We start from the raw sequence: 19,228 nt of genomic DNA on the forward strand, positions 1-19,228 counted from the left end.
AGAGAGAAAAGAAAAAATCAAACACCTGAAAACATAACAAGAAAATATAAGGTAGTTTACCTCAAAAAAATAGATCAAGGAAAGGCATTCTAAAAATCACTGAATTACTTGAAAGTCATGACCCTCACCCTTAAAATCACAGAATTTTGGCTGTCCTGATTCAAGAAATCACAAATGGAAATTGCCTAGATCTGTTACAACCAGAGGGCAAAAGTAAAATAGAAACAATCTACAAAAAAGACCCATTATAAAATTCTTCCATTAGTTTTTAAGCTACTTGAGAGCAGGGAATATCTTTTTGTTTCCCAGTGTTTAGCATAGTACCAGGCAAATGGTAGGTTCTTTTTTTTTTTATGTTTTTGCAAGGCAAATAGGGTTAAGTGGCTTGCCCAAGGCCACACAGCTAGGTAATTATTAAGGGTCTGAGACCAGATTTGAACCCAGGTACTCTTGATTCCAAGGCCGATGCTTTATCCACTACGCCACCTAGCTGTCCCTAAATGGTAGGTTCTTGATAAATGTTTGAATAGAAACGAAATGAATAGATGACTAACCTAGATGCTCACCTTATTTGGAAGTTCTGGGAAGACCATCTAAGAGAAAGAAACCACCTGCGTGGAGATACTTCTAAAGTGTAAATTTCAGGTTTGAAGTTTTCCAGGATGAATTGATGAAGACCTAAGTGAATCTTTGTGAAAAGTGATAGCATGATTCAAAATGTAGAGAAAAGCAACATCAGCAATATTTTTATTTACAGGAGACACTCTTGCAATATAAAGATTTTTACAAAATTAAAAAAGGGACTGAAGAAAAATCTATTATGTTTCAACTAGAGTATAGTTTCAACAGAGATAGCAATCGTTACTTCAAACAAAGCAAAAGTTAAAAAACTGTGATCTTGGGCAATTCACTGCTCTACTTAGTAGTCTCTAATGAATCCTTCACATAACTGTCAAAGAGATTTTTCCTAAAGGCTTGATTTGACAACCTGCTCCTGCATAAAAGATTCTAGTGAATTTTTATTACCTCCAACACTAAAAACAAACAAACATTTCTCTGTTTGGCATTTGAGGCTATTTATGCCTTGGCTCCTTCCTACCATTCCAGTCTTCTTTCACTTGACTCTCCTCAGCCTACTCTATTTCAGCAATACCAGCCTACTTCTCTTTCTCTAATCTCTGCAATTTAGCGTTGACTGTACCATAGCCAAACCTAGAATATTCTCCCTCCTTCCCTCTGCCCCTCGACATCTTTGGCTTCTTTTGAGACTCTGGGAAGTAAGGTAGAATGCTGGACCTGAAATCAAGAAGATGAATTCAAATTTGGCCTTACTAGCTGACTGACTCCCCAACACAACCCAAGTCATTTTACATTTGTTTTCTTCAATTTTCTCATAAATAAAATAGGAATAATAATAGTTTCAACTTTCGGAGTTGTGAGAATTTTATGAGATAATTTTAAAGCACTTGGAACATATTAAGTGCTATATAAATGTTAGCTGTCATTATAATGCCTCATTCTGTGGGACATTTTCCCTTTCTGCAGGCAGGTACTACCTCCCCTTCAACTTTTACCCTCTATATATCTTGTGCAACATGCCTAATGTGTGTGTGTGTGTGTGTGTGCTTATTGTGAATTTATCCTCCCCAAAATAAGCAGGGATCCTCACTGAGTTTTGGCCAGTTGGAAATAGATATGTACTAACCTTCCTAGAGTTTGTCCTAATGAAGAACAAATATTACCAGAGGTTTGGGGTTTAAGGAAAAGCAAAACAGAAGTAGGTTAACTAACACATTTATTGATATTTCTCTAAGTCATGAACTTTGCTAAGCATGTGTCTGTGTGTCTTTGTGTTTGTGTGTGTGTATGTGTGTGGGGGGGATCTAGCTAGAGAGTTATACCCCCCAAATGGAGCCCTACTGTTATCCTAAAATAGCCTTGTCTATCAGAAGTTGTGACCTGAACCGTCATCTCTGACTTGTCCAATAAAAGAAGAGTACATCCACCCCCAAGGGAGGATGGGATAGGGGAGGAGGAAGGGGAGAAGTAGAGGGCAGATTCCAGTAAAGGGAGAATCTAAAAGACCTCCAAAGGCAAACATCTGTTCTGTTACATTTAAGGGAGTATGCTAAGTATGTTTTTCAGTTTCTAAATTGATTTGATTGAAGAAATCTAAGTGAAATCTGGACCTCACTTGCCCCTCTGTTCTACAATCTGATCTGATTAAAAAGGACTCTATGGAAAAAATGAATTTCTAGCCACTTGTGTTACAGAATTGTAAGTCTATATAAATTTTTAAGGAGGGCTTTCCTTTTGTATTTGTATCTCTAGTACTAGGCATGTAGTAAGAAATAAATAAATGCTTTTTCATTCATTCATAGAGTCATCTTACTTCCTTGCATTTGGTGTGATTACTCAACTGCTTTACCGCTAGTAATTTTCATATTCTCTGATCTTAGGATATATTCTGGCCTCCTGAGTTCTATATTAACTTGCTGCTCTAAGACAGTAAAAGCAGGATTCAATTTAAATGAAAAATGAACCATAATTATCTCTCATATGTAATATTTTAGAAAAGAACTCGTAAAATCATCAGTATACATACACATTTTAAAGTACTCTAGATAGCATCACTACAGGGGTGTTAGATGAGACAGTGGATAGAACACTGGATCTAGAGGTAGGAAGACTTCAGTTCAAATCTGACCTCAGGCTAGTTTTGTGACCCTAGGCAAGTCATTAAACCTTATTTTCTTATTTTCCTCTTTTGTAAAAAGAGATGGAGAACGAAATGGCAACATATTCCAATATCTTTGCCCAGAAAATCCACAAAATGGGCTCAGATGTGACTGAAAATGACTGAACAACATCACTAACAACAGCTAGGAATGTTACCTCTTTATGAAAATAGACAGAGGACAAGTAGGTATTAGGTACCTGATATTGTTCTTTTCTTATTTATTCATCGCTTTGCTCCCTCATGTCTGATGTCTTAAAACCATACAACCTTGTGTATTTGAATGAAATCACATAGAGTAGAAGGCAGAAAAGATAATGAAAAATGAGATTTAGAACACAGAATTTATATTCATTTTTCCTTTTGCAATGTTTGCTATAACTATATCTAAAAATTGCTTATTAAATTTGTGAAATCTGTGAGAATGTGTATTTACACATGTCACCGTTTGACACATATAAGATTATTGCTATATAAGTGGAGTGTAGCTAAATATTCCTTCCTTGAAAGAAACAGAAAAAAACCTTCAACAACATTAAGAGAAATCAGTTTCAAATTATTTTCCTGGACTGATCTTTCTCTTACTGTTCCTTGCCTCCGTCCCTCAAAAGTAAACTGGAGGAACTTGTTTCTTGAAGGAAAAAAAAAATTGTCCTGCTGATTTATCCATACCTAGAAGCTTTACAACATGCTATTAATCTTTCCTAAAAACCTTCACAACACGTGTTTTTATGAGACTAATTCAGTGTCCAAAAAGATACATACTGACCTCAGTCAGACAGGAAAGTTTTAGCCACTGAAATACTAAAAGGACATTATTTAAGTTTTTTGATCTGTAAAATGGTTTTATAGTAGAAACCTTAAGATCTACATTACAGAGTAACTCTGGTTCAGAAATGAATGCAGCATTTCTGACAATTGCTTCTTTCTGTAACTCCCTGTAGTTTTACTTTGTCTTCTATTGTCTCTCAAAATTAACAGATCAAGCAAAACTCACTATCTTTTCCCTCAAACCTCCACTTCCCAAATTTCTCCTCTTAAAAGTACCCTCATTCTCCCAATCTTTCAAGACTGAAATCTTGATGTCATCCTGACATGTATTGTCAAGTCTACCTTCATAGCACCCATCCATTGCAGCCTTTCCTAAATCACAGGTTTTCCCATTTCATGTCCCTCCCCACTCACCCAATAAATTCCATTTGACTCTCTATTACCTCCAGGATAAAACATAAAATTCTCTATTTGGCATTTAAAAACTTCCAAACTTGGGGGGTCTTCATATCCTTCCTGAAGTCTTATATTTTACTCTTTTTCTATTTACTTTGTGATCTAATTATACTGGCTTTATTCAATGTTTGATGCACATAATACTCTGTCTCCAGTCTCAGTGGCTTTGGACTTGGAATGCTCTTTGTCCTCACTCTTCCTCTTACCTTCCCTGGCTTCCTAAGTCAAATCTCAACTTGTAAGTGGACTTTCCCTCACACTCACCCCACAAGCTAATGCCCTCCCTCCAATATTACCTTTCAGACACTTTGAATATATCTTATTGTTTAACTGACCCAGAATGCCTTGCTGTAAATTAGTCTAACTTACCCTCCTTACCCTATGTATGTCATTCTTGAATTTTCAGAGGGCTATGGGAAAGAGAAGAGAAATACAAATGGAATAAATGGTAGAATTACAGCTAATTTGGAACAAGAGTTGAAGAGAATATGAGGACAATGGAGCATGACTTTTGAGCAATCGAGGAAATTAAGGACTTTTTTCCAGAGAGAATTTATACCATATTGGCAAATACTGAGGTTAAATCTTTAGTCAATAGTCAGTGAAGTAACTGTGGATTCTTGAGTAAGAGAAGTGATTTGACAAATGCAATATACTTGGACAATTTTGTGTTAATCAAATTGACTTGCATAGGCCTAGAGAAACTTTTGGAACTCATTTAAATTTAAACCTTTCAGAACTACATTTCAATATCACAACAGGGATATCAGGAAAATCAAGTTATTTTGGGGAGAAGAAGTGGGGTATCTTTTTTTGTTACCTCTCATTATTTCAATAATATAGCTATGGTATAACTATAACGATTTTTTGGCAAGATTAATTTTTATTATTAATAAAATATATCTTTAAAACAATCTCAGGAGTTTGTTGTAATAATGGAGTTTCAATAAATAATGATAGATAATAATCTAAGACCATATTTAATTAATTTTTTCTTTCATGGTTGGGAAATAATGTGCTATCTCAATAAAAATTTTAAACTGAAACTATGATTTCATTAGTAGAACTAATTTCCAGTGATTAAATTTCTTTTACCAATGAACTGTCATATCTCCTCTGGTGTTTATAGTTTGAATGTTGCCTTGGTCCTCTTGGGTCACATGACCAATATGCTTCAGAGACAGGATTTGACAGGTCTTCATTCTAAAGATGGATCTGCTTCTATTACATCCTGTTACCAAAACAGCTGGGTAATTTTTCATTCCTTCTATGAATAAACTAAAAATTATATAATATAAATACAACATTAATGTAAACTGATTTTGACCAAACATTTTATATTCATTAAATATCAGAAGAAAATATATAGTCATTATTTGATTATTCAGAAGGTCCTTCAAAGGTTTGAAGTGCCCTAGGAACCCTATATATATATATATATATACAGAATTGTAAATAGATGTATCAGTTAATATGATAATGATAGGTGGCAGAATGGGAGTACTAGAAGGGTATGTGTTACAATGGAAAGACTGTAAAGTCTAAGAATCTCTATTTCAATTCCACCTTTAATATTTATTACCTATGTGATCCTGATCATTTAAACTCCTTCTATTGTTTGTTTATTTTTTATCTTTAACATGAAGGGGTTAGATCTCTGAAGTCTTCTAAGAACTCATGATAAACAAGCTTTTACTTTAGTAGCCAGGTACAGACAGGAGTAAAATATAAGAATCCAATCAATCATTAGCAAATATTTTTTGAGAATATACCATGAAGATACCTTTGGAACTTTTCAGTCAAACATTCCTAGAATCTTTTAGAAACATCAAATGCCTTGGGTGAGACTGACATTACTGGTCTCATTTTACAAATAATGAAACTGGAGCTTAGGGAACTAGTGTTATTCAAGGTCACACAAGTCATTGAGGAAGCCAATAAAACCTAGATCTTTCTGATCTTTTATTGTTAACAAAATGATGACATTTTAAGTTCTACTTTAATAGTAAGATTTAAATAAATCCTTTCAGTTCAACTTTTAAATTAGGAACTAGATTTTGCATTTATGTATTGTGGGAGCTATTGAAGAGTACATATGTGTAAAGGGGTAGGTTGGAAATCATCCCTTATTTGTGGAGTAACAGTGTGGCTTTTATTTTTTTTTAAGGCAATGAGGTTAAGTTATTTGCCCAAGGTCACACAGCTGGGTAATAAGTGTCTGAAGCCAGATTTGAACTTAGGCCCTCCAGACTCCAGGGTCTGTGCTCTATCCATGATGCCACTTAGATGCCTCCAAGTGTGACTTTTCTTACAAAATAATTTACTTACATTCCCCAGAATTTTTGTAGTAAAATACACTTTGTGGTAAGATATTTATAGGAAGGGAAACATTTCAAAGGCATTCATTCATAATAGTAGTCCCTAGAGTGAGTTTTCATTTGTTGGTTGGTTCTTGTCCTTCGTTATGGAAGACCAAAATTGTTTGAGACAAATGACAGTGTATCCAACTATGGCTGACCAGACCAGTATGAACTTGGAATGCTCTACCACAGGTTGGGTACAAATAGACTATGTGAAAACATGGGATGGGTACTCTAAACTAACATATGTCATATTTCCTCTGAGCTGATTCAATTCTATCTTTCTTACAGAGAAACATCCTCACTGATGAGGGCACACTATGTTGGATGGTCCTCTGGCAGTGTCTCCCAGGTAAAATCAATTGTAAAGCTTTTCAATGAGACCTTCAGGGTGTATCAGTATCATTTCTTCTGACCCCCTTGTAAGCACTTGCCCTGTGTGAGTTCTCCATAAAATAGTTTTGGGGTTTTTTTTGGCACATGTATGCCTGGCATTCTAACTATGTGTCCAACCTATTGTAGTTGCACACTCTGTAGTAATATTTGAATGCTAGGCAGTTTAGCTCAAGAAAGGACCTCAGTGTCTGGTATCTTCTCCTGCCAGGTAATCTTCAGAATCTTCCTAAGACAATTTAAATGGAAATGATTCAATTACCTGACATGGTACTAGTGGACTGTCTAGGTTTCACAGGCATCTAGCAAGGAGGTCAGCACAATGGCTCTGTAGACCTTCAGTTGGATAGTCAGTCTAATACCTCTTCTCTTCTACACTTTCTTTTGGAGCCTCCCAAATGCCGAGCTAGCTCTGGCAATGCCAGTGTCAATCTCATTGTCAATATGTATTTCCTTGGAAAGGACACTGCCAAGGTAAGTGAACTTATCCACAGTACTCAAAACTTTTCCAGTTGCTGTAATCGATGGTTCTACATATGGATGGTGTGGTACTGACTGATAGAGCACCTGTGTTTTCTTAGTGTTAATTGTTAGACTAAAATTAGCGTAAGCAGCAGAGAATTGATCCATACTTTGTTGTATCTCAGTTTCAGAGGCTCCATTGAGTGCACAATCATCTGCAAACTGAAGATCATGCTCCAAGACTCCTTCCATTTTGGTCTTGGCTTGTAACCTTTGCAGGTTAAAGAATTTGCTATCAGGTGGCTAGGTGGCACAGTGGATAAAGCACCGGCTCTGGGTTCAAATCCGGTCTCAGACACTTAATAATCACCTAGCTGTGTGGCCTTGGACAAGCCACTTAACCCCATTTGACTTGCAAAGAAAAAACCTAAAAAAAAAGAATTTGCTATCATTGCAGTAGCTGACCTTGAGGCCTTATTCATCCTCATTGAAAGTATTTGATAACATGGCTGAAAACATCATGTTAAAAAAGTTTGGGAGCAAGGACACATCCTTGTTTTACTCCATTGGTGACTGGGAAACCTCAAGAGCATTGTCCACTATCCAGAACCCAGGCAAGCATGCATGCTGTCATGAATTGATGTACAATACTGATGAACTTCTCTGAGCAACCAAATTTTGACATAATTTTCCATAAACCCTCACATCTGATGATATCAAAGGCCTTGGTCAGATCTACAAATGTTGTATACAGACTTTTGTTCTGTTTCTGGCATTTTTTTTTTGGAGTTGTCGGGTAGACTGTTTCTCTACCGTTTCTGAAACCATGCTGTCTCTCAGGAAGATGACCAACTTCCAGGTGAAGGATCAGCCTATTGAGAAGGACTCTGACAAGAATCTTACCAGCAATGACTAAATGAGAAATACTCCTGTGATTGTCACAGGAAGATCTATTCCCTTTACCTTTACAGAGATAGATGATGGAGGCATTCTTGAAATCTTGGGGGAAAATTTCTTCATGCCATATTACCTGGAAAATTTCAGTCAGGTTTTGGATGGACAATGGAATCCCTACCTTGCAGATCTGAGCTGGAATAGAATCAGCACCAGGTGCTTTGCACACTTAAAGGGAGTCTAATGGCATTTACAACCTCAAAATTAATCTAGTCAATATTCTTGAATGCCTACCAAAAGTGGTGAATGATAGGCTCATGACAATGAGATTATCACTTCTAGGCAAATAAGGAATTTCCAGGGCTTTTAGTCACAAGAATCAACATAATTCCAACCAATATGGAGATTTTTAGAGAATTTGAAATGGCCTGAAGAGAGTGTATTATGCTTGTGTTTTTGTGGATGATAAAGTACCATTCCCGTACCAAGTTGTGGAAGATTTACCTACTAGAGAAGAAGACAAAAATATTGGAGCAATTCTTTACTATTCTCTGGGTTGTGTGTATCAGTTGAAAATTTTTTTAAGTACACACTAGAATCAAAACACAGAAGGGAGGTTCCAGGAAGAACTCACCAATTAAAGAGGGGGGGGTCTGAATGAATGGAGGAAGAAGGCAACTGAGTATGGTGGTGAAATCTAGAGAATGAAATAGGACTATCTTGAATGCTTCCTCAAAATAGGCGTTTTAGCTGATCATAGGAATGAATAATTTAAATATCATGCACTTTCCCCCCAAGGCCATTTGAATTTTGGCTTAATTCTCTTAATTCTCATTTATTTAATTTATTTTTGTTACATTTTGTGTTCCAAGCTGTCTTCCACTCTCCATCCCTCTCTCCCAAACCCAAGAAGGCCAGAGGAAATGAGGGAGATCATAAAAGTCTCCTTTTCAAAAGGTTATCATGTCCCTAGAAAATGATGAAACTAGACCTCAATATTAAAGCTAAAAATGGCAAAAGCATGCTAACCAATACAGTGGGATTAAGCAATAATTTTCTTCTTATACTGGCACAAAGAGATGAAAAAAATCTAACAATTCCATCTACAAAGTGAAGATAAGTTAAAAATTCTTGCCAGAGTTATTTCTCAGTTAATTCTAAACTACTTAATTTTATTATTTTTAAAGCAAAAATGAAAAATATAAGGCAAAAGTAACATTTAAAGTGACATTTCTCTGGAGCAGTCCATGCAGTGCTAGGAGGAGGAGGAGGACACTAAGCTACAATGATGACTAATGAAATTTTTATTCCTTTCAATAAGAAAAGCTTAAACAAATGTGCTGTGTTATAATGAAACAGTCATTTGTCCAAACTCTGATTCCTGGCCCATCAATACCTCTTTGTGAGAGGTACATCCCTAAAGTACGTCTTTGTCTTGGATGGAATGCTACCAGAGGCGTTTAGTGCAAGGAGGCAGCCGGACATAAACAATGAGACCATACAGAACAGAAAATGAAAATGTATATATATTTTTCTGTACCATGTTCTATTCATTACCTGATTCAAGCAGTTGGAACAATGTGATCTAAAAACTTGAAATTTTAGCACGCCTAGGGAATGCTGTTCAAAAATTTAAATTGCCAATGAAACACAGCATGTCATCTGAAACAAAAGAGTCACTGAGACATTATTCTCATTAGTGTAGTTCTTGAATATTAATTCAGAGTTATTTAATAATTTTTCTTTTGAATTCTCTTTAAGTTATACTTACTTAGACAGTCCTTCCCAGATGCAGTGATATCCCTTTGTATCTATATTAGAAACCTAAATTGGGGTATATGAAATTAATTTTTTTAGATAATTATATTTCAATGTGTTAATTTTTCTTTGTAATCCTTTATATTTTTCTTTTGACATTTAAAACCATTATCCTAAGAGGTTTATGAATGTAATCAGATTGCTAAGTGACTTATTATACAAAATATTTAAATCTTTATCAATGTTTATTTTTTATCTATCCATCAACTATCAATTCATTTTTATCTATTCATCATCCATCTTTATTTTATCTTTCTGACATCTGTATCTACCTTTTAATCCATCTATCAATAATCTATCTTTTATCTTTATCATCTATCACCTATTATTGATCTATCTTTTATTTATTTATTGATCTATTGATTATCTATTATCTATCTTTTGTCTGCTATCTTTTTCAATCATACATAATTAACCTGTAATCTATTTGATTAATTACCTACCAAGCCTTTTATAACCTATAAAATAATATTTTATTTTTCCCAATTGTATATAAAATAATTTTAATATTTTAAAAAAAATTGAATTTCAGATTCTCTCTTTCCATTCTTCCCCTCCATGTCATTGAGACAGAAAGAAATTTGTTTCAGGTTATACATGTGCAATTATTCAAGACATTTCCATATTAGTCACAGTATGTAAAAAACAGACAAAAAATAAACATGAAATAATTTAAAAAGTGAGAAATAGTATGCTTTAATCTGCATTCAGATTCTATCAGTTCTTTGTCTAGAGATAGGTTGAATTTTTCATCATGAGCCATTTGGAATTGTCTTGGACTATTGCATTACAGAAAATAGCTGAGTCATTCTCAGTAGATCACCATGTAATACTGCTATTACTAGGGGTAGGATATTCTCCTGATTCTGCTTACTTAACTCTGCATCAGTTCATATCTTTCTACATTTTTTCTGAGAGTATCCTGCTTCTTAATAATAGTCCTTACAATCATTTTCAACCTGTTCATCCATTCCCCAATTGATGGATATTCATTATTTCCAATTTTTGTGCTCATAGGAAGAGCTGTGAATATTTTTTTACAAAAAGGTCCTCCTCACAACTCCTTCCTCCTGAAGCTCTGGACCTTTTTAAAAACTTTGGAATAAAGACCTAATTAGTGTATTGTAGGTCAAAGATAATTTGCAACATTATAACCCTTTTTTCATAGTACCAAATTGCTCTCCAGAATGATTGAATTAGTTTATACCCCCATCAACAGCAATGTTCCAATTTTTCCACTTCTTCAGCATTTGCCATTTTCCTTTTCTGTCATATTAACCATTCTAATAAGCAGTTTTCTTAACTGACATTTCTTTAATCAGTAAAAATTCAGAGATTAATTTCATATGACTATAGAGAGCTTTGATTTCTTCATCTGTAAAATTACCTGTTTATGTCCTTTTTTTTTTAAACATGTACACTTGGGTTTAGCAGCATGCTGTGAAAGAAGAGTCAGAACTAAGGGGGGAAATTGATCATGAGAGAAAGAAGTAGCATAAGAGAAGTTTTAGAAATTGTACTTGCCTGCATTCAGTAAAATTTCCTATTTGTGTCCTTTATTTTAAAACATATACAATTGGGTTTAACATATTTCCATATTAGGCATGTTGTAAAAAAAAGAATTAGAACAAAGGGGGAAAACTGATCATGAGAGAAAGAAGTAGCATAAAATAAATCTGAGAAATTTTACATGTCTGTATTCAGACTCTATAGTTTTCCTGGATGTGGATGGCATTTTCTATAACAGGTCTCTCAGGATTGTCCTTGATCACTGCATTGCTGAGGGGTGCTGTGCCATCTTAGCTGATCATCTCACAATGTTGCTATTAATGTGTACAGTGTTTTCCTGGTTCTACTTACTTCCCTCAGCATCAATTCATGCAATTCTTTCCAGAAAGTCTATCCACTCATTTTTTTCGCATAGAACAATAATATTCCATAGCATTCATTCACCATACTTTGCTTAGCCATTCCCCAATCGATGGGCATTTCCTAAATTTCCAATTTTTTGCCACCACAGAAAGAACTGATTTAAATATTTTTGTATTTGTAGGCCTTTCTCCCCTTTTTTTATGATCTCTTTGGGATAGAGATCTAGTAGTGGTATTGCTACATCAAAAGGTATGTACATTTTTATTGTCCTTTGGGCATAGTTCCAAATTGTGGGCATAATTCCAAATAGTGACCCATTCTCTCCTAAATTGATCATTTCCCTTTTATTCATTTTAGTCAATTTGATAGATATGAGGTGGTACCTCAGGGTTGTTTTTAATTTGCATTTCTTTGATCACTAATGATTTGGAGCATTTTTCCATGACTATAGATACTTTTAGTTTATTCATCTGAAAACTACATGTTCATATCTTTTAACTGTTTATCAATTAGAAATGACTTGTAAGCTCTAATTCCCTTTGTATTTTAAAAAGGAGTCCTTTAATCAGAAACAGTGGCTGTGAAAATTGTTTCCAAGCTTTCTGCATTCCTTCTAATCTTGTTTGCATTGGTTTTATTTGTGCAAAACCTTTTTCTTTCCCTCTGCCCATCTTCCCCTATTGTCCTTTTCTTGTTCCTTTCCCTTTTACCCTACTCACTAATGTTTTGTTTTTGACTGCTGTCTGCCTTACACTGACCTTTCCCTTGTTCCATCCAACTTCCCTAAAGGGTAAAATAAATAGGAATGTATATCATTCTGTCTTTGAGCCAAATCTGTTCAGAGTAAGATTTACTCAGTGTTTATAGAAAGGAATTCCTTCTACTATAGTAGGTTCTTTGTGCCTCTTCATGTGGTGTTATCTTCCAATGTCTCCACCTTCTTCTCCTAGTATAATTCTTTTTTCATGTCTTAATTATTTTATATCTATCTTGTACACATACCCTCTGTCAAAGTATACTCCTTTCAATTGTCGTAATATCAGTAGAATTCTCAAGAGCTATAAACATCATCACATCATAATAAATTTATACTCACACCCTCCAGCTGTCCCAATTTCAATCAACCCTCATGAGATAAAGTAAGTCTTCACATCATGGTAATTTATACTCATTCCCTCTGTCTAATTATGTTCCTTTTTTAAAAAAAACTTTCTTTTTATTTTTTGTATATTGAAAAGATCTTGTTTGTTAATGATTTAAGTTCATATTTTTTAAAGTGCATTTTTGTTTTGTTTTGAATTTAAAAGAATTTTATTTTTTCCGTTGCTTTTTATTTCATTTACACATTACTAAATAGTCTTGTTGTAAGAGTGACCATAATCCCCCCTCCCCCCACAAAAATAACAAACCTCATGAAAAATAAAGTGAAAGAAAGAGGAAAAAAATGTGCTTCAGTCTGTGTTCAGATACCATCAGCTTTGTCTTTGGGATGGATTGCATTCTTTATCATAAGTCTGTCAGAGAAATTACTTCCATATTTTTTCACAGTTGCTGTTGCTGATTGTAATTCCCCCATCCATTCCTCCCCTCTACACTTTATTATATTTTTTCTCTCTTTTCTCTTTGTCCCTCTTCAAAAGTGGTCTGTGGGGCAGTGGAGTGGTGCAGTATACAGAACACCAGCCAGGAGGCCCCAAGCCTATATCCCACCCCAGAGACCCAGCAACCACCCAGCCCTGTGGTGCCAGACAGGACACCCAAGCCCACCATGTTACAAAAGTAAAAAAAAAAGAAAATGTGTTATATCTGACTATCCTCTCCCATGATCTACCCTCTCCTCTATCATCTCTATCCCCTGTCCCCTTTCTCCCATCCCCTTTCTCTCTTTTTCCCACTAGATTTCTATACCCTATTAAGTATGTGTGTTGTTTCCTCTCTGATAAGAAAGAAAGAATTTCTGATAAGAATGAAGGCTCCCTCATTCTCCCCACCTTTCCCCCTTACACTACATTGCACAAGCTTTTGCTTGACTCTTACATGAAATATCTTAGCCTGTTCTAGCTCTCTTTTCCCTTTCTCCCAGTACATTCCCTTTTCACCCATTGACTCCATTTTTACATGCCTTCAAATTCAGTTCCCTCCTGTGCTTTGTCTATACATGCTCCTTCTAACTGCTCTAATAAATGAGAAGGTTTATATGAGTATTATCAGAATTATCTTCTCATTCAGGAATACATACAGTTTGTCATCTTTAAATCTCTTTTAATTTGCCCTTCCCATCCACCCTCTCTATGCTTCACCTGAGTTCTGCATTTGAAATTCAAAATTTCTGTTCAGCTCTGGCTGTTTCAACAGGAACATTTGAAATTTGCCTATTTCATTGAATGTCCATCTTTCCCCCTGGAAGAGGATGTTCAGCTTTGCTGGTTAGTTGATTATTGGTTGCATTCCAGGTTCTGTTGCCTTTTGGCTAAGTCCTGTATGATCCTGGTTGTAGCTCCACAATATTTAAATTGTTTCATTCTTGCTGCTTGTAATATTTTCTTTGACTTGGGAGTTCTGGAATCTGGCTATAATATTCCCGGGGATTATTTTTTTATTTTGGATCTCTTTCCAGGGGAGATCGGTGGATTCTCTCAATATCTATTTTGCCCTCTGCTTCTAAGATATCAGGGCAATTTTTCTGTAGAAATTCTTAAAAAATGAAATCAAGGCTCTTTTCCTGGTCATGACTTTCAGGTAGCCCAATAATTTTTTAAACTTTCTCTTCTGGACCTGTTCTTAGGTCAGTTGTTTTCTCAATGAGATATTTCACATTTTCTTCTAGTTTTTCATTCTTTTGGTATTGTTTTTATTGTTTCTTGATTCCTCGCAAAGTCATTCACTTACTTTAGCTCTATTCTACATTTGGAGGAGTTATTTTCTCCAGAGGTATTTCTTGTCTCCTTTTCCATCTGGCCAATTCTGCTTTTTAAGGTATTTGTCTTCTTATAACTTTTTGGGCTGCTTTTTCCATTTGACCTAAACTGATTTTTAACTTATTTTCTTCAGATTATTTTGTATCTCCTTGACTAAGCTGCTAACTTGGTTTTCATGCTTTTCCTACATCTCTCTCATTTCTCTTCCCAACTTGTCCTCTATTGCCCTTATTTGATTTTCAAAATCTTTTTTGAGCTCTGCCATAGCCAGAGCCCAATTCTATTTTTCTTGGAGGCTTTAGATGCAGAAGTTTAGACTTTGTCACTTCTGAATGTGTTTTGATCCTCCATGAGACCAAAGTAATTGTCTATGGTCAGGTTCCTTTTTTTATTTACTCATTTCCTCAGCTTGTTCCATGGTTTTGGGATGCTTCCTGAGCTTTTAAGTATTATTGAGACACCCCTGCAAGGGGTTCCTTCAAGGTCTTATGAGAGGTTCTGACTCCTCTCCTGGCCTGTTATTTGGTCTGTGGATGACCACAAGCACACTCCTCTGCCCTGAAGCTGTAAGGAGGGTTCCTGCTCCACTATGGCAGTATGGGACCCCAGACTGTGACTAGATCTGAATATGGACAAAGCACCAGAGTCCTGTCCAAGGAAAAAAGGAGAGACCTCGACAATCTCCCCCATCCCCTTACCTTCTGTGGGTTGAGTGCTATGGGAGAGCTGCTAGGCGACTTCCTGTCAGGCAGCTCTGTAGGCCTGCTTCTGTTTCCTGGGATCAGGGTTGCACTGATGGACACGGCTGCATTGAAAGCCAAGCTGGCCTAGGCACTGTGCTCATTCTGACAGGGGTCTCCCTGCTGATCTTCCAAGTTGTGCTTGGTGTTCCTTCATTTGGCAGGTCAGGAGATTGCTTCTGCTGCCAGGAGCCAGCATTCACAGGGGCCCAGGGGGCCCACGGGCTGTTGCCAGAAGGCTCTAATTCTGTTCCTTTCAATTGCCCTAAATGAAATATAATTCTCTACAGTTACAGATAATGTTTTTCTATTTAATCTTATTGACTAACTTATTTTCTTTATTCCATTTACCCTTTAACATATCTCTTGAGATCAAATTTTCTGTTCAGTTCTGGTCTTTTTACCAGTTGAGTATGAAAGTCCTCTATTTCATTGAAATTCTAGAAAGAATATGCTACATTTTGCAGGATAGTTGATTCTTGGTTACAACCCAAGGTCCTTTAACCACCCACACCCCAGAGCATCATACTCCAGGCCCTTCACTCCTTTAATGTGGAAGTTACTAAATCCTGCATAATCCTGACTGTGACTCCTTTGTTTTTAAATTGCTTCTTCTTGGCAGCTAACATGATTTTCTCCTTTAGCTGAGAATTCTGAAATTTGGCTCACATATTCCTTGGAGTTTTTATTTGGGGTTCTCTTTTTGGGCTAATTAATGGCTTCTTTCAAGGACTATTTTAATCTTCTTGTTCTAGAATATTAGGGGAGATTTCCATGATAATTTCTTTTTTTGCCATGATGATTTCTTGCAGAGATATTGTCCAGGAACTTTTTCTGATCATGGCTTTCAGGTAGACCAATAATTCAAAAATTATCTCTCTCAGATCTATTTTCCAGGTAGGTCATTTCCCCTAAGAGGTTATTTTACATTTTCTTCTATTTTTTTCAATTTTTTGATTTTGTTTGATGAAGCTGATGTCTGATAGAATCATGAGTTTGCATTGACCAATTGCAAACCCTAATTTTTAGGGTTTTATTTGCTTCAGTTAGCTTTTCTGTTTCCTTTTCTAGTTGGTTAATTTTACTTTTAGATGAATTGTTTTTCTTTACCAGTTTATCAGTTTTAATTTTTGATTAGTTATAATTCTTTTATAGTTGATCAATTTTAGTTTTTGTTGAGTTTAATTCCTTTTCTAGTTGATCAATTTTAGTTTTTGATGAGTTAGTTCTGTTTCCAAGTTGGTCCTTTTTATGTTTTTTTTAACTTTTCAAAAATTTTATTTTGAATTTTTTACATTATCCCCACTAATCTTGCTTCCCTCCCTCCACCCCCCACAGAAGGCAGTCTGTTAGTCTTTACATTGTTTCTATGGTATACATTGATCTAAGTTGAATGTGATGAGAGAGAAATCATATCCCTGAGGAAGAAAAATAAAGTATTGTGTCTGATTGTTGCACTAATGGAATGAGCAAGTACATCAAGGTTGGTTATCACCCTCATGCTGCTGCTAGGATGCACAATGTTCCTCTGTTTCTGCTCATCTCACTCAGCATCAGTCCATGCAAATCTTTCCAGGCTTCCCTGAATTCCAATCTTTCCAGGATTCTAATAGAACAATAGTGTTCCATGATATACCACATTTTGTTAAACCATTCCCCAATTGAAGGACATTTATGTTAATTTCCAATTTTTTTGCCACCACAAACAGAGCTGCTATGAATATTTTTGTACAAGTGATGGGTTTTTTATATATCACTAAAATATTCTTGTTTAAGAGTAAACATAATACCCCTCCTCACAAAAATATAGACCCTCATGAGAAATAAAGGAAAGAGGAAAAAATGTGTTTCAGTAAAAATATGGAAAGCTTCATTAATTTGCATGTCAGCCTTGTGCCAGGAACCATGCTAATCTTCTCTGTATTGTTCCAATTTTAGTATATGTGCTGTCAAAGCAAGCATGATCCCTTTTACTTTTAAAGGAGTTAATTTCTTTTACCATATGGCAAATTTTATTCTTAGTGGTATTATTGTCTTCAGCCAATTTTTCACAATTCTCCTGCATGATTCCTTTGTTTCCCTCCATTTTTCTTCTTCCTCTCTTCTTTGGTTTTAAAAATCCTTTTTGAGCTTTTCCAAGAGATTTTTTGGATTTGATATCAATTCAAAACCCTCTTTGAGGCTTTTACATGTAGGCATTTTGACATTGCTCTCCTCTTCTTAGGTAGCATTTTTGTCTTCCCTGTAAGATTGTTTCTTTCATTTATTTTGATAGTTGAGCTCTGCTCCTGGAGCAAAGGGGGCATAGTCTCAAGCTTTTTGTGCTGGGGTTGGGATTTGGTCTGAACTTATCGCTAATCTATAGCATTTTCTATGGTATTTCTGGTGCTAGCAGATTGTTCCCTGCATTAGGATATTCCAACCCAGTACTGCCAATTGCCCCAGTGATCCTAGGACTTAAACTTTGTCTACCAACTAGGGTTGGGACCTTCACTGCTGGCCTGCTGCAACCTACTTACTGAGTTTGGACTGAACCATGCTCTGGCTAAGAAGGCTCCTGCTGGCTTTCCAGCTTTCCTGCTATGCTGGGTTATATTCCCTGTTTACTCATGAGAGATAGACCTTCACCATAGTTCCTTCATGATATCTTGAGTTGTGAACTTGTTTTGCTCTGGTTTTTTTGTGGGTCTGTAGTAACAGAACACTGTCTGTTTTGGTCTATTTAGAAATTTCATTTAAAATTGTTTTGGGAAAAGCTCTGAGACCTTCCTAACTTTTCATTGCCATATTAACTTCAAACTCCACAATTCAGAGGTGGCTAGGTTGCGCAGTGGATAAAGCGCTGGCCCTGGAGTCAGGAGTACCTGGGTTCAAATCTGGTCTCAGACACTTGATAATTACCTAGCTGTGTGGCCTTGGGAAAGCCACTTAACTCCATTTGCCTTGCAAAAACAAAAAAAACAAACTCCACAATTCTTTCTCTGGATACAAATGGTATTCTTCATCTGCATTCACTTTAAATGGAATTTCTCACACTATCTCTTGCTCTTGTTTTTCATATATAGTAATGTTGATGATTTGTGTGAGTTTATTTTATATCCTGCTATTTTGCTGAATTTGTTAATTGTTTCGAGTAGTTTTTAGATGATTTTCTTGGGTTTTCTAAGTATAGAATCATATCATTTGCAAAGAGTGAAAATTTTGCTTCCTCAGTGCCAATTCTAATTCCTTCAATTTCTTTTTTCTTCTCTAATTATTAAAGCTAACATTTCTAATACTATATTGAATAGTGATGGTGATAATAGGCATCCCTGTTTCACCCCAGTCTTATTGGAAATGGTCCTAGTTTATCTTCATTACATACAGTATTTGTTAATGGGTTTTAGATAGATATTGTTATTATTTTAAGGAAAATTCCATTTAGTCCTATACTCTCTAGTGTTTTTAATAGTAATATATGTTGCATTTTGTTAAAAGCTTTTTCAGCTTCTATCGAGATAATCATATGATTTCTATTAGTTTTGTTATTGATATATTCAATTATGTTGAGTGCTTTCCTTATATTGAACCATCCTTGCCTACCTGGTATAAATCCTACCTGATCTTGGTATAAATTTGCTGTAATCTCTTTGCTAAAATTTTATTTAAGATTTTTGCATTGGTTCCAGGGAGAGGCCTCAGCTGCAATGGAGGCGTGGACTTAAGAGTTCAACAGACCAGAGGAGCCCAGATATGGTGTCTACAGCTCTCCTGCATGGGAACTCGACCCCCCCCCCCCCCCCCGCAGCCCTGTTGGCAAGCTCCAGA

The 19,228-nt window shown here is 35.7% G+C and overlaps 1 non-coding gene across 1 annotated transcript; it reads right to left on the bottom strand.

The window, feature by feature from the left end:
* Window positions 1-17,275: 17,275 nt before the first annotated feature.
* On the bottom strand, window positions 17,276-17,379 carry LOC141519827 (U6 spliceosomal RNA). The gene has a single exon (XR_012477458.1). It is a non-coding gene; the product is annotated as a U6 spliceosomal RNA (small nuclear RNA).
* Between the last annotated feature and the right edge of the window lie 1,849 nt (window positions 17,380-19,228).

The sequence above is a fragment of the Macrotis lagotis genome, chromosome 3, assembly GCF_037893015.1.
Source record: "Macrotis lagotis isolate mMagLag1 chromosome 3, bilby.v1.9.chrom.fasta, whole genome shotgun sequence".
NCBI classification, from domain to species: Eukaryota; Metazoa; Chordata; class Mammalia; order Peramelemorphia; family Peramelidae; genus Macrotis; species Macrotis lagotis.